Source organism: Sorex fumeus, unplaced genomic scaffold (assembly GCF_029834395.1).
Source record: "Sorex fumeus unplaced genomic scaffold, SorFum_2.1 ptg000157l, whole genome shotgun sequence".
Taxonomy (NCBI): Eukaryota; Metazoa; Chordata; class Mammalia; order Eulipotyphla; family Soricidae; genus Sorex; species Sorex fumeus.
The window spans coordinates 2,606,338-2,620,595 of NW_026606214.1; positions in this window are offsets into that span (position 1 = coordinate 2,606,338).

Sequence of the window (14,258 nt, forward strand, 5' to 3'; positions counted from 1 at the left end):
GTCTAGATTTATACAATCTTGCCCTATGCTCTGGGAATAGAGAAATGAAGAAATGAAGGCTCCTTCCTATATAGAACTAGTCCGATGCCAGCCTGAGATCCTACCACTAAATAAAACTAAGCTGGATCATTTACATTTCATCCTCCCCACACCCTCTGCCTTCCCTCAGCTTTCCACCATTATCTTAGTCTATAGCATCATGATTCACTCACTCGACCAAATTGACATTCTAGCATTCATCATTGTGTCTCTCTTTGTCACACATATTACTTAGATCTTGTGAACTCAGTTTTCAGTTTGTTCTCTGATGTGTCCAGACCTGACTCCCATGATACTTCCCGAATCTTGGAGATACTTTTGAGGACATACTCTGTTCTTGTTATTACCCTGAAAGCATCAGAAAGAGTGAGCTTAAAAAACGCTGAAATAGTGGAAAATCGTCTCCCTTACTATAAACCCAAGATCTATATTGTTCTTGGGGTAAAAACTGCTTAGGTATTAGAAAATAAATGGGCAAAAATTGCACTCAGGAAAACACAGAAAAAATAGTTTAGGGTTTCCTAGAACTAGAGGTAAACATGAGAAACAATATAGTATGAAACTCTCATCACTTTAAAATTTAAGGGTGCCTACTTTGTGAAATGTCCCAGTCTCTGCTTTTTTGAATTATATGTGCTGAATTAATTGTTCTTGATGTCTCTGGAAACTTAAATAATACCTCATACATTAGTAATGGTGGTGGGAGAGCAATACCGTATCAATAAATTGTCAACCTCTTGGCTCATGTCTTGTTCTCTGAGACAGACCCTGCTGGACAGAGGTCAAAGGTGCCAATCTGATTGGTTTAGGCACTATGTCATGATATTTTCTGTTTGATATTCTCATATAGATCCATGTTCTCTTAGAACAAAACCAGCCTTTCCCCCCAGAGCTACATGTTCTGATTTCTTCCTTCCCCAAACTCCTCTCCAATCAAGCCCTCCTCACCTTAAAACTCTGCTATACTCGCCCACCAGTCACACTCTTGTTTTATTAGCAGGAACTCAAGGAAATTCTCCCTTTAGAGCCTTTTCTTGTTCCCTTGATTCTCACATAGGCAGTTCATTACACTCAACTGTTTGTCAAATGAAACCTTAATTCCCCATAAATACCTTCTTTTTTTGCTTTTTTTGCTTTTTTGGGTCACACCCAGCGATGCTCAGGGGTTACTCCTGGGTCTGCACTCAGGAATTACTCCTGGAGATGCTCGGGGGACCATATGGGATGCCAGGGATCGAACCCAAGGCAACGACCTACCCGCTGTACTATCACTCGGGCTCCCAAATACCTTCTTTAATAAACCAAAAGTAACTAAAGTTACTAAAGTAACTCCCAAAGGAAAAGGGAAAAAATACAGTAAAAGGGAAAGAGGAGAAGAGAGAGATGAGAAGCAATTCGGGGAGTCAGGTCTGTCAGTGGTGTTAAAGAACGATAAAACTGAATATCCAAACCAGAGAGTCAACAGCACTGAGAGCATGTAACCCAAACTTCAAGAATCAAACCGAAAAGGTACCTGTCAAGACGGCGGGCTGGAGGTAAAAGTGTAGGAGAGGGAACCTGGGAACACTGGTGGAGGGAAGTTGACACTAGTGGTGGGATTGGTGATGGAACATTGAACGTCAAAACCGCAACTATAAATAACTTCGTAACTCACAGTGCTTTAATAAAATAAAATTTGGAAAAAAGAAAGTAACTCCACACCCTGATATAATAGTCTGGATCATACTAATCTGCCCAAACTTGTGTCTTTTTAAATTTAATCTATGTATTTTCTGCTTTTCACAATGGAAGTCAAAACTTAACTGATATTTATCATCTTTGCACCCTCTATCCTAGACCACTGGATGACAAATACTATGGACTCTATCTGCACATATATATGTATACATATATATATATAATTAAACCTGTACATATATAATTTTGTATGGACATATATAATTATATGCGTATTTTAATAGATTTACTAGTTAAGTTGTTTAAAAGCAGTTGCTTATGAAATAGAAACAGGTAAGGACCCATGGGTATAATTCTCTGCGCTTGGTAAAGAATCATGGCTGGGAGAGCGAAGTGCTAATCCCCCAAGTTAGGTGAAGCCATGAATCTAGTGATTGCACAACTGGCAAACCCTGTTTCTCAGAGGTTCTGAGGTAATAAATAGTCGAGGAAGACACACCTCAGGCTCAATGCTTTGATGTCTTTATATCCATGCAACAAACCCTTTGATGGGAAATTTAAGTACTTGGTGGTACAGAAAAGGGTGCTCACTGAGGTGAGTGAAATTGTTTAAGGCTCCCCCCAATCCCCCCGCCCCAGGATGAAGAGAGAAACAGCTAGGAGACCAGGAGAACCATGACCTCCACCTGTGAGGTTGATATCCAGACTTTTGGGGCTAGGAGGAGGAAGCTGAGTCACTCTACTGTTTTCTTTAAAAGAGCAATTCCATGATGGGGTTCAGAATCAGAGAAACCCCCATTCCAGAGGCACCCCAGTCAAATTGCAAGAATGTCTGATTTGTGCTTTTTTCATTTCATTTTTCATTTCATCATCCTGTTAATCGTCGATTGCCTCGAGCAGGCCCCAGTAACGTCTCTTTCATCCTAGCCCTGAGATTATATTCAGGGCTCTTTAGGAGAATGAGACCCATCATTGTTACTGGTATTTGGCATATTTGGTAGGCCATGGGGAGTTTGCCAGACTCTGCCCTGTGGGCAGGCTACATTCGACAGCCTGCAAGTTTGTCCAAAGTAGGAATGAGATAATAAGATGTCGCGAATGCGGCCGCGCGGTTCCGGGATCTGAATTTTATAGTCTCTGAGTCTTGGCCGCTGATGGGATTACACGGCGCCAGGGGGCCAGGTGGTGGGTGTGACCCCCGCCTACTGGAATTTGGAGGATCTGGGTGGAAGATGCTCGACTCCAATTCGAGTAGGCTTGGAGGTCTCGGCCCCGGAACCCGCGTGGCTTTGTCCCTCTGCCAGTACCTTCAGGTGTGCGGAGAGTGGTCTCAGCATGGTGGTGGCTGGTCCTGGAGGTCTCCGGCTGCCGTAGCCCTGGCCGGGGCGGGGAGGAAAGCTCAACCCGCTCCCCTCCAAGGGACTCCGGGAAGGAACACCGAGGCGCGGGGGCAGAGACTGCACTGCTCTCGTCCGGGATCTGGATTTTATAGTCTCTGAGTCTTGGCCGCTGATGGGATTACACGGCGCCAGGGGGCCAGGTGGTGGGTGTGACCCCCGCCTACTGGAATTTGGAGGATCTGGGTGGAAGATGCTCGACTCCAATTCGAGTAGGCTTGGAGGTCTCGGCCCCGGAACCCGCGTGGCTTTGTCCCTCTGCCAGTACCTTCAGGTGTGCGGAGAGTGGTCTCAGCATGGTGGTGGCTGGTCCTGGAGGTCTCCGGCTGCCGTAGCCCTGGCCGGGGCGGGGAGGAAAGCTCAACCCGCTCCCCTCCAAGGGACTCCGGGAAGGAACACCGAGGCGCGGGGGCAGAGACTGCACTGCTCTCGTCCGGGATCTGGATTTTATAGTCTCTGAGTCTTGGCCGCTGATGGGATTACACGGCGCCAGGGGGCCAGGTGGTGGGTGTGACCCCCGCCTACTGGAATTTGGAGGATCTGGGTGGAAGATGCTCGACTCCAATTCGAGTAGGCTTGGAGGTCTCGGCCCCGGAACCCGCGTGGCTTTGTCCCTCTGCCAGTACCTTCAGGTGTGCGGAGAGTGGTCTCAGCATGGTGGTGGCTGGTCCTGGAGGTCTCCGGCTGCCATAGCCCTGGCCGGGGCGGGGAGGAAAGCTCAACCCGCTCCCCTCCAAGGGACTCCGGGAAGGAACACCGAGGCGCGGGGGCAGAGACTGCACTGCTCTCGTCCGGGATCTGGATTTTATAGTCTCTGAGTCTTGGCCGCTGATGGGATTACACGGCGCCAGGGGGCCAGGTGGTGGGTGTGACCCCCGCCTACTGGAATTTGGAGGATCTGGGTGGAAGATGCTCGACTCCAATTCGAGTAGGCTTGGAGGTCTCGGCCCCGGAACCCGCGTGGCTTTGTCCCTCTGCCAGTACCTTCAGGTGTGCGGAGAGTGGTCTCAGCATGGTGGTGGCTGGTCCTGGAGGTCTCCGGCTGCCGTAGCCCTGGCCGGGGCGGGGAGGAAAGCTCAACCCGCTCCCCTCCAAGGGACTCCGGGAAGGAACACCGAGGCGCGGGGGCAGAGACTGCACTGCTCTCGTCCGGGATCTGGATTTTATAGTCTCTGAGTCTTGGCCGCTGATGGGATTACACGGCGCCAGGGGGCCAGGTGGTGGGTGTGACCCCCGCCTACTGGAATTTGGAGGATCTGGGTGGAAGATGCTCGACTCCAATTCGAGTAGGCTTGGAGGTCTCGGCCCCGGAACCCGCGTGGCTTTGTCCCTCTGCCAGTACCTTCAGGTGTGCGGAGAGTGGTCTCAGCATGGTGGTGGCTGGTCCTGGAGGTCTCCGGCTGCCGTAGCCCTGGCCGGGGCGGGGAGGAAAGCTCAACCCGCTCCCCTCCAAGGGACTCCGGGAAGGAACACCGAGGCGCGGGGGCAGAGACTGCACTGCTCTCGTCCGGGATCTGGATTTTATAGTCTCTGAGTCTTGGCCGCTGATGGGATTACACGGCGCCAGGGGGCCAGGTGGTGGGTGTGACCCCCGCCTACTGGAATTTGGAGGATCTGGGTGGAAGATGCTCGACTCCAATTCGAGTAGGCTTGGAGGTCTCGGCCCCGGAACCCGCGTGGCTTTGTCCCTCTGCCAGTACCTTCAGGTGTGCGGAGAGTGGTCTCAGCATGGTGGTGGCTGGTCCTGGAGGTCTCCGGCTGCCGTAGCCCTGGCCGGGGCGGGGAGGAAAGCTCAACCCGCTCCCCTCCAAGGGACTCCGGGAAGGAACACCGAGGCGCGGGGGCAGAGACTGCACTGCTCTCGTCCGGGATCTGGATTTTATAGTCTCTGAGTCTTGGCCGCTGATGGGATTACACGGCGCCAGGGGGCCAGGTGGTGGGTGTGACCCCCGCCTACTGGAATTTGGAGGATCTGGGTGGAAGATGCTCGACTCCAATTCGAGTAGGCTTGGAGGTCTCGGCCCCGGAACCCGCGTGGCTTTGTCCCTCTGCCAGTAGCTTCAGGTGTGCGGAGAGTGGTCTCAGCATGGTGGTGGCTGGTCCTGGAGGTCTCCGGCTGCCGTAGCCCTGGCCGGGGCGGGGAGGAAAGCTCAACCCGCTCCCCTCCAAGGGACTCCGGGAAGGAACACCGAGGCGCGGGGGCAGAGACTGCACTGCTCTCGTCCGGGATCTGGATTTTATAGTCTCTGAGTCTTGGCCGCTGATGGGATTACACGGCGCCAGGGGGCCAGGTGGTGGGTGTGACCCCCGCCTACTGGAATTTGGAGGATCTGGGTGGAAGATGCTCGACTCCAATTCGAGTAGGCTTGGAGGTCTCGGCCCCGGAACCCGCGTGGCTTTGTCCCTCTGCCAGTACCTTCAGGTGTGCGGAGAGTGGTCTCAGCATGGTGGTGGCTGGTCCTGGAGGTCTCCGGCTGCCGTAGCCCTGGCCGGGGCGGGGAGGAAAGCTCAACCCGCTCCCCTCCAAGGGACTCCGGGAAGGAACACCGAGGCGCGGGGGCAGAGACTGCACTGCTCTCGTCCGGGATCTGGATTTTATAGTCTCTGAGTCTTGGCCGCTGATGGGATTACACGGCGCCAGGGGGCCAGGTGGTGGGTGTGACCCCCGCCTACTGGAATTTGGAGGATCTGGGTGGAAGATGCTCGACTCCAATTCGAGTAGGCTTGGAGGTCTCGGCCCCGGAACCCGCGTGGCTTTGTCCCTCTGCCAGTACCTTCAGGTGTGCGGAGAGTGGTCTCAGCATGGTGGTGGCTGGTCCTGGAGGTCTCCGGCTGCCGTAGCCCTGGCCGGGGCGGGGAGGAAAGCTCAACCCGCTCCCCTCCAAGGGACTCCGGGAAGGAACACCGAGGCGCGGGGGCAGAGACTGCACTGCTCTCGTCCGGGATCTGGATTTTATAGTCTCTGAGTCTTGGCCGCTGATGGGATTACACGGCGCCAGGGGGCCAGGTGGTGGGTGTGACCCCCGCCTACTGGAATTTGGAGGATCTGGGTGGAAGATGCTCGACTCCAATTCGAGTAGGCTTGGAGGTCTCGGCCCCGGAACCCGCGTGGCTTTGTCCCTCTGCCAGTACCTTCAGGTGTGCGGAGAGTGGTCTCAGCATGGTGGTGGCTGGTCCTGGAGGTCTCCGGCTGCCGTAGCCCTGGCCGGGGCGGGGAGGAAAGCTCAACCCGCTCCCCTCCAAGGGACTCCGGGAAGGAACACCGAGGCGCGGGGGCAGAGACTGCACTGCTCTCGTCCGGGATCTGGATTTTATAGTCTCTGAGTCTTGGCCGCTGATGGGATTACACGGCGCCAGGGGGCCAGGTGGTGGGTGTGACCCCCGCCTACTGGAATTTGGAGGATCTGGGTGGAAGATGCTCGACTCCAATTCGAGTAGGCTTGGAGGTCTCGGCCCCGGAACCCGCGTGGCTTTGTCCCTCTGCCAGTACCTTCAGGTGTGCGGAGAGTGGTCTCAGCATGGTGGTGGCTGGTCCTGGAGGTCTCCGGCTGCCGTAGCCCTGGCCGGGGCGGGGAGGAAAGCTCAACCCGCTCCCCTCCAAGGGACTCCGGGAAGGAACACCGAGGCGCGGGGGCAGAGACTGCACTGCTCTCGTCCGGGATCTGGATTTTATAGTCTCTGAGTCTTGGCCGCTGATGGGATTACACGGCGCCAGGGGGCCAGGTGGTGGGTGTGACCCCCGCCTACTGGAATTTGGAGGATCTGGGTGGAAGATGCTCGACTCCAATTCGAGTAGGCTTGGAGGTCTCGGCCCCGGAACCCGCGTGGCTTTGTCCCTCTGCCAGTACCTTCAGGTGTGCGGAGAGTGGTCTCAGCATGGTGGTGGCTGGTCCTGGAGGTCTCCGGCTGCCGTAGCCCTGGCCGGGGCGGGGAGGAAAGCTCAACCCGCTCCCCTCCAAGGGACTCCGGGAAGGAACACCGAGGCGCGGGGGCAGAGACTGCACTGCTCTCGTCCGGGATCTGGATTTTATAGTCTCTGAGTCTTGGCCGCTGATGGGATTACACGGCGCCAGGGGGCCAGGTGGTGGGTGTGACCCCCGCCTACTGGAATTTGGAGGATCTGGGTGGAAGATGCTCGACTCCAATTCGAGTAGGCTTGGAGGTCTCGGCCCCGGAACCCGCGTGGCTTTGTCCCTCTGCCAGTACCTTCAGGTGTGCGGAGAGTGGTCTCAGCATGGTGGTGGCTGGTCCTGGAGGTCTCCGGCTGCCGTAGCCCTGGCCGGGGCGGGGAGGAAAGCTCAACCCGCTCCCCTCCAAGGGACTCCGGGAAGGAACACCGAGGCGCGGGGGCAGAGACTGCACTGCTCTCGTCCGGGATCTGGATTTTATAGTCTCTGAGTCTTGGCCGCTGATGGGATTACACGGCGCCAGGGGGCCAGGTGGTGGGTGTGACCCCCGCCTACTGGAATTTGGAGGATCTGGGTGGAAGATGCTCGACTCCAATTCGAGTAGGCTTGGAGGTCTCGGCCCCGGAACCCGCGTGGCTTTGTCCCTCTGCCAGTACCTTCAGGTGTGCGGAGAGTGGTCTCAGCATGGTGGTGGCTGGTCCTGGAGGTCTCCGGCTGCCGTAGCCCTGGCCGGGGCGGGGAGGAAAGCTCAACCCGCTCCCCTCCAAGGGACTCCGGGAAGGAACACCGAGGCGCGGGGGCAGAGACTGCACTGCTCTCGTCCGGGATCTGGATTTTATAGTCTCTGAGTCTTGGCCGCTGATGGGATTACACGGCGCCAGGGGGCCAGGTGGTGGGTGTGACCCCCGCCTACTGGAATTTGGAGGATCTGGGTGGAAGATGCTCGACTCCAATTCGAGTAGGCTTGGAGGTCTCGGCCCCGGAACCCGCGTGGCTTTGTCCCTCTGCCAGTACCTTCAGGTGTGCGGAGAGTGGTCTCAGCATGGTGGTGGCTGGTCCTGGAGGTCTCCGGCTGCCGTAGCCCTGGCCGGGGCGGGGAGGAAAGCTCAACCCGCTCCCCTCCAAGGGACTCCGGGAAGGAACACCGAGGCGCGGGGGCAGAGACTGCACTGCTCTCGTCCGGGATCTGGATTTTATAGTCTCTGAGTCTTGGCCGCTGATGGGATTACACGGCGCCAGGGGGCCAGGTGGTGGGTGTGACCCCCGCCTACTGGAATTTGGAGGATCTGGGTGGAAGATGCTCGACTCCAATTCGAGTAGGCTTGGAGGTCTCGGCCCCGGAACCCGCGTGGCTTTGTCCCTCTGCCAGTACCTTCAGGTGTGCGGAGAGTGGTCTCAGCATGGTGGTGGCTGGTCCTGGAGGTCTCCGGCTGCCGTAGCCCTGGCCGGGGCGGGGAGGAAAGCTCAACCCGCTCCCCTCCAAGGGACTCCGGGAAGGAACACCGAGGCGCGGGGGCAGAGACTGCACTGCTCTTGTCCGGGATCTGGATTTTATAGTCTCTGAGTCTTGGCCGCTGATGGGATTACACGGCGCCAGGGGGCCAGGTGGTGGGTGTGACCCCCGCCTACTGGAATTTGGAGGATCTGGGTGGAAGATGCTCGACTCCAATTCGAGTAGGCTTGGAGGTCTCGGCCCCGGAACCCGCGTGGCTTTGTCCCTCTGCCAGTACCTTCAGGTGTGCGGAGAGTGGTCTCAGCATGGTGGTGGCTGGTCCTGGAGGTCTCCGGCTGCCGTAGCCCTGGCCGGGGCGGGGAGGAAAGCTCAACCCGCTCCCCTCCAAGGGACTCCGGGAAGGAACACCGAGGCGCGGGGGCAGAGACTGCACTGCTCTCGTCCGGGATCTGGATTTTATAGTCTCTGAGTCTTGGCCGCTGATGGGATTACACGGCGCCAGGGGGCCAGGTGGTGGGTGTGACCCCCGCCTACTGGAATTTGGAGGATCTGGGTGGAAGATGCTCGACTCCAATTCGAGTAGGCTTGGAGGTCTCGGCCCCGGAACCCGCGTGGCTTTGTCCCTCTGCCAGTAGCTTCAGGTGTGCGGAGAGTGGTCTCAGCATGGTGGTGGCTGGTCCTGGAGGTCTCCGGCTGCCGTAGCCCTGGCCGGGGCGGGGAGGAAAGCTCAACCCGCTCCCCTCCAAGGGACTCCGGGAAGGAACACCGAGGCGCGGGGGCAGAGACTGCACTGCTCTCGTCTGGGATCTGGATTTTATAGTCTCTGAGTCTTGGCCGCTGATGGGATTACACGGCGCCAGGGGGCCAGGTGGTGGGTGTGACCCCCGCCTACTGGAATTTGGAGGATCTGGGTGGAAGATGCTCGACTCCAATTCGAGTAGGCTTGGAGGTCTCGGCCCCGGAACCCGCGTGGCTTTGTCCCTCTGCCAGTACCTTCAGGTGTGCGGAGAGTGGTCTCAGCATGGTGGTGGCTGGTCCTGGAGGTCTCCGGCTGCCGTAGCCCTGGCCGGGGCGGGGAGGAAAGCTCAACCCGCTCCCCTCCAAGGGACTCCGGGAAGGAACACCGAGGCGCGGGGGCAGAGACTGCACTGCTCTCGTCCGGGATCTGGATTTTATAGTCTCGGAGTCTTGGCCGCTGATGGGATTACACGGCGCCAGGGGGCCAGGTGGTGGGTGTGACCCCCGCCTACTGGAATTTGGAGGATCTGGGTGGAAGATGCTCGACTCCAATTCGAGTAGGCTTGGAGGTCTCGGCCCCGGAACCCGCGTGGCTTTGTCCCTCTGCCAGTACCTTCAGGTGTGCGGAGAGTGGTCTCAGCATGGTGGTGGCTGGTCCTGGAGGTCTCCGGCTGCCGTAGCCCTGGCCGGGGCGGGGAGGAAAGCTCAACCCGCTCCCCTCCAAGGGACTCCGGGAAGGAACACCGAGGCGCGGGGGCAGAGACTGCACTGCTCTCGTCCGGGATCTGGATTTTATAGTCTCTGAGTCTTGGCCGCTGATGGGATTACACGGCGCCAGGGGGCCAGGTGGTGGGTGTGACCCCCGCCTACTGGAATTTGGAGGATCTGGGTGGAAGATGCTCGACTCCAATTCGAGTAGGCTTGGAGGTCTCGGCCCCGGAACCCGCGTGGCTTTGTCCCTCTGCCAGTAGCTTCAGGTGTGCGGAGAGTGGTCTCAGCATGGTGGTGGCTGGTCCTGGAGGTCTCCGGCTGCCGTAGCCCTGGCCGGGGCGGGGAGGAAAGCTCAACCCGCTCCCCTCCAAGGGACTCCGGGAAGGAACACCGAGGCGCGGGGGCAGAGACTGCACTGCTCTCGTCCGGGATCTGGATTTTATAGTCTCGGAGTCTTGGCCGCTGATGGGATTACACGGCGCCAGGGGGCCAGGTGGTGGGTGTGACCCCCGCCTACTGGAATTTGGAGGATCTGGGTGGAAGATGCTCGACTCCAATTCGAGTAGGCTTGGAGGTCTCGGCCCCGGAACCCGCGTGGCTTTGTCCCTCTGCCAGTACCTTCAGGTGTGCGGAGAGTGGTCTCAGCATGGTGGTGGCTGGTCCTGGAGGTCTCCGGCTGCCGTAGCCCTGGCCGGGGCGGGGAGGAAAGCTCAACCCGCTCCCCTCCAAGGGACTCCGGGAAGGAACACCGAGGCGCGGGGGCAGAGACTGCACTGCTCTCGTCCGGGATCTGGATTTTATAGTCTCTGAGTCTTGGCCGCTGATGGGATTACACGGCGCCAGGGGGCCAGGTGGTGGGTGTGACCCCCGCCTACTGGAATTTGGAGGATCTGGGTGGAAGATGCTCGACTCCAATTCGAGTAGGCTTGGAGGTCTCGGCCCCGGAACCCGCGTGGCTTTGTCCCTCTGCCAGTAGCTTCAGGTGTGCGGAGAGTGGTCTCAGCATGGTGGTGGCTGGTCCTGGAGGTCTCCGGCTGCCGTAGCCCTGGCCGGGGCGGGGAGGAAAGCTCAACCCGCTCCCCTCCAAGGGACTCCGGGAAGGAACACCGAGGCGCGGGGGCAGAGACTGCACTGCTCTCGTCCGGGATCTGGATTTTATAGTCTCGGAGTCTTGGCCGCTGATGGGATTACACGGCGCCAGGGGGCCAGGTGGTGGGTGTGACCCCCGCCTACTGGAATTTGGAGGATCTGGGTGGAAGATGCTCGACTCCAATTCGAGTAGGCTTGGAGGTCTCGGCCCCGGAACCCGCGTGGCTTTGTCCCTCTGCCAGTACCTTCAGGTGTGCGGAGAGTGGTCTCAGCATGGTGGTGGCTGGTCCTGGAGGTCTCCGGCTGCCGTAGCCCTGGCCGGGGCGGGGAGGAAAGCTCAACCCGCTCCCCTCCAAGGGACTCCGGGAAGGAACACCGAGGCGCGGGGGCAGAGACTGCACTGCTCTCGTCCGGGATCTGGATTTTATAGTCTCTGAGTCTTGGCCGCTGATGGGATTACACGGCGCCAGGGGGCCAGGTGGTGGGTGTGACCCCCGCCTACTGGAATTTGGAGGATCTGGGTGGAAGATGCTCGACTCCAATTCGAGTAGGCTTGGAGGTCTCGGCCCCGGAACCCGCGTGGCTTTGTCCCTCTGCCAGTAGCTTCAGGTGTGCGGAGAGTGGTCTCAGCATGGTGGTGGCTGGTCCTGGAGGTCTCCGGCTGCCGTAGCCCTGGCCGGGGCGGGGAGGAAAGCTCAACCCGCTCCCCTCCAAGGGACTCCGGGAAGGAACACCGAGGCGCGGGGGCAGAGACTGCACTGCTCTCGTCCGGGATCTGGATTTTATAGTCTCGGAGTCTTGGCCGCTGATGGGATTACACGGCGCCAGGGGGCCAGGTGGTGGGTGTGACCCCCGCCTACTGGAATTTGGAGGATCTGGGTGGAAGATGCTCGACTCCAATTCGAGTAGGCTTGGAGGTCTCGGCCCCGGAACCCGCGTGGCTTTGTCCCTCTGCCAGTACCTTCAGGTGTGCGGAGAGTGGTCTCAGCATGGTGGTGGCTGGTCCTGGAGGTCTCCGGCTGCCGTAGCCCTGGCCGGGGCGGGGAGGAAAGCTCAACCCGCTCCCCTCCAAGGGACTCCGGGAAGGAACACCGAGGCGCGGGGGCAGAGACTGCACTGCTCTCGTCCGGGATCTGGATTTTATAGTCTCTGAGTCTTGGCCGCTGATGGGATTACACGGCGCCAGGGGGCCAGGTGGTGGGTGTGACCCCCGCCTACTGGAATTTGGAGGATCTGGGTGGAAGATGCTCGACTCCAATTCGAGTAGGCTTGGAGGTCTCGGCCCCGGAACCCGCGTGGCTTTGTCCCTCTGCCAGTACCTTCAGGTGTGCGGAGAGTGGTCTCAGCATGGTGGTGGCTGGTCCTGGAGGTCTCCGGCTGCCGTGCTTTTTTAACAGTAAAAAGAGCTCTGAAACATATTAAATTTTTATGAGGTGTGTTGCTGACTAAAATTTTTTTGAGGAAATAATCATACAAAAAAAGAGTCGACCACATACTTAAAATTAAAACCTCCAAATAAGAAAAATATTTATTAAATAAACTTACACTAAGCCACAGTGAACCTTCTAATGGGCTTTCTCCTTGAAATATTGAGCAAATTCAGTTTCTCAAATAATTTTAATCAACAAATTGATGGGTTATTACTTGAGAATGGTAAGACGTGATGTGTAGCCTATCCTACATGAGAAAGTGCTGGGTTAGAGGAGAGGAGATGTGTTGAGTGTCATCCCATTATTAGCTTTGTGGCCTCGGAAGCCAAATAAATTTTCCGAGTATGGCTTCCCCATCCTCTCATTGATCCCATATTCATTTTACATTGGTTATTAGAGTACAGGTCACAGGAATGGGGAGACCATATGTGGCGCTGGGGATCAAGCTTGCGTCAGCCACATGTGAAGCAGATGCTCAACTCCTTTTCAATCTCTCCAGACCCATACATTTGCTATTTTCACTAAAACTTGCTTGTTTATCCACCAAAGAGCTTCTTTTTTGCCCTCAAGACATTTTACTCTGGTCATCTTTGTATCTTTATGCCATATACCTGCTCAGACATATCCCAGGACCCCCTAAACTACCAAAAGCCTTCTGTCATAGAGTTTTCAATTTATTTCATAATTCACTTCAGTCTAAGCATGCGCTCTATCTCTTGACCTATCTCCCAGGCTAATCATATTTTCAATTGTCTGAGTTATTCAATTTTATAATTCCTCTATCTCTAACTTCCTTGAAGTAATATAATAAAAACATTCCTTTTTTTAGATAGTAAAATAAGGGTTTTATGTTATTTTTGAGCCCAAAGCATTACAACTGGATGTTTACTTGGATAGGAGAAGCCCGTGTGGCCTACTTTGTGAAATTATTTAATGTTATTTTGAAGGGGATTTTTTTCCCTGAGTAATATAACATATCTACTCTTAGGAGTTTATGTTTATAAGCTTTATTCACTGATTTATTAGAAATGCTTAGTAATTCACTTGGAACAAATTTAAAAAGAAGAAAATTTCTCCTATATTTGGGCAAGAACTTTTCCCAAAACTATTATGATAGGATGGTTTGCATAATATAAACCTTCACTTAACTATTACCACTTAGGTTCAGAGCTTCATAATTTACCTCCTTTTTCATAAGCAAATATAAAAGGCATTTTGTTTTGACTTTTTCTCTTTATTTTCCTTGTATTCTTTACTTCATTTTACCAAGCAATGGACTTCCTGCTTGATTCCTACTTCACTTTATCAAACAGTCATCCGGTGGACATCTTGTGGGTATTTCTTTCTTCAGGCTCTGGAGACCTCTTTTCATGCTGGGCCAATTAGTACTCTGTTAAATGCTTAAATATCTCAAGATTTTCTTCCTGCGTGACAAAGACATGACTGTAACCATCAGTATTGCCTCTTAAACCCAAGAAAATAGCTCTACCTATGTCCCCTGCCCTGCGTCCAGCCTAGAAGCTCCTTCCAGACAGTGAGTTCATATTATTTCTTTTTTCTTTTCTTTTTTTTAAAAAAAATTTAATTATTGAATCACCATTACAAAGCTTTCACACACCCATTCCTTCACTAGTGCATAGTTTCCACCATCAAGAACCTCAATATACCACCCACCCACCCTCTCCATGCCTGTAAGGCAGATTATTTCTACTTAGTTCTCTCTACTTTGATTACATTCATTATTTTGACAAAAGATACATCATTATTATTATTTGGAATTTTGCCCCCCAAATCAGACCTTGCTGAAAAGGCATCG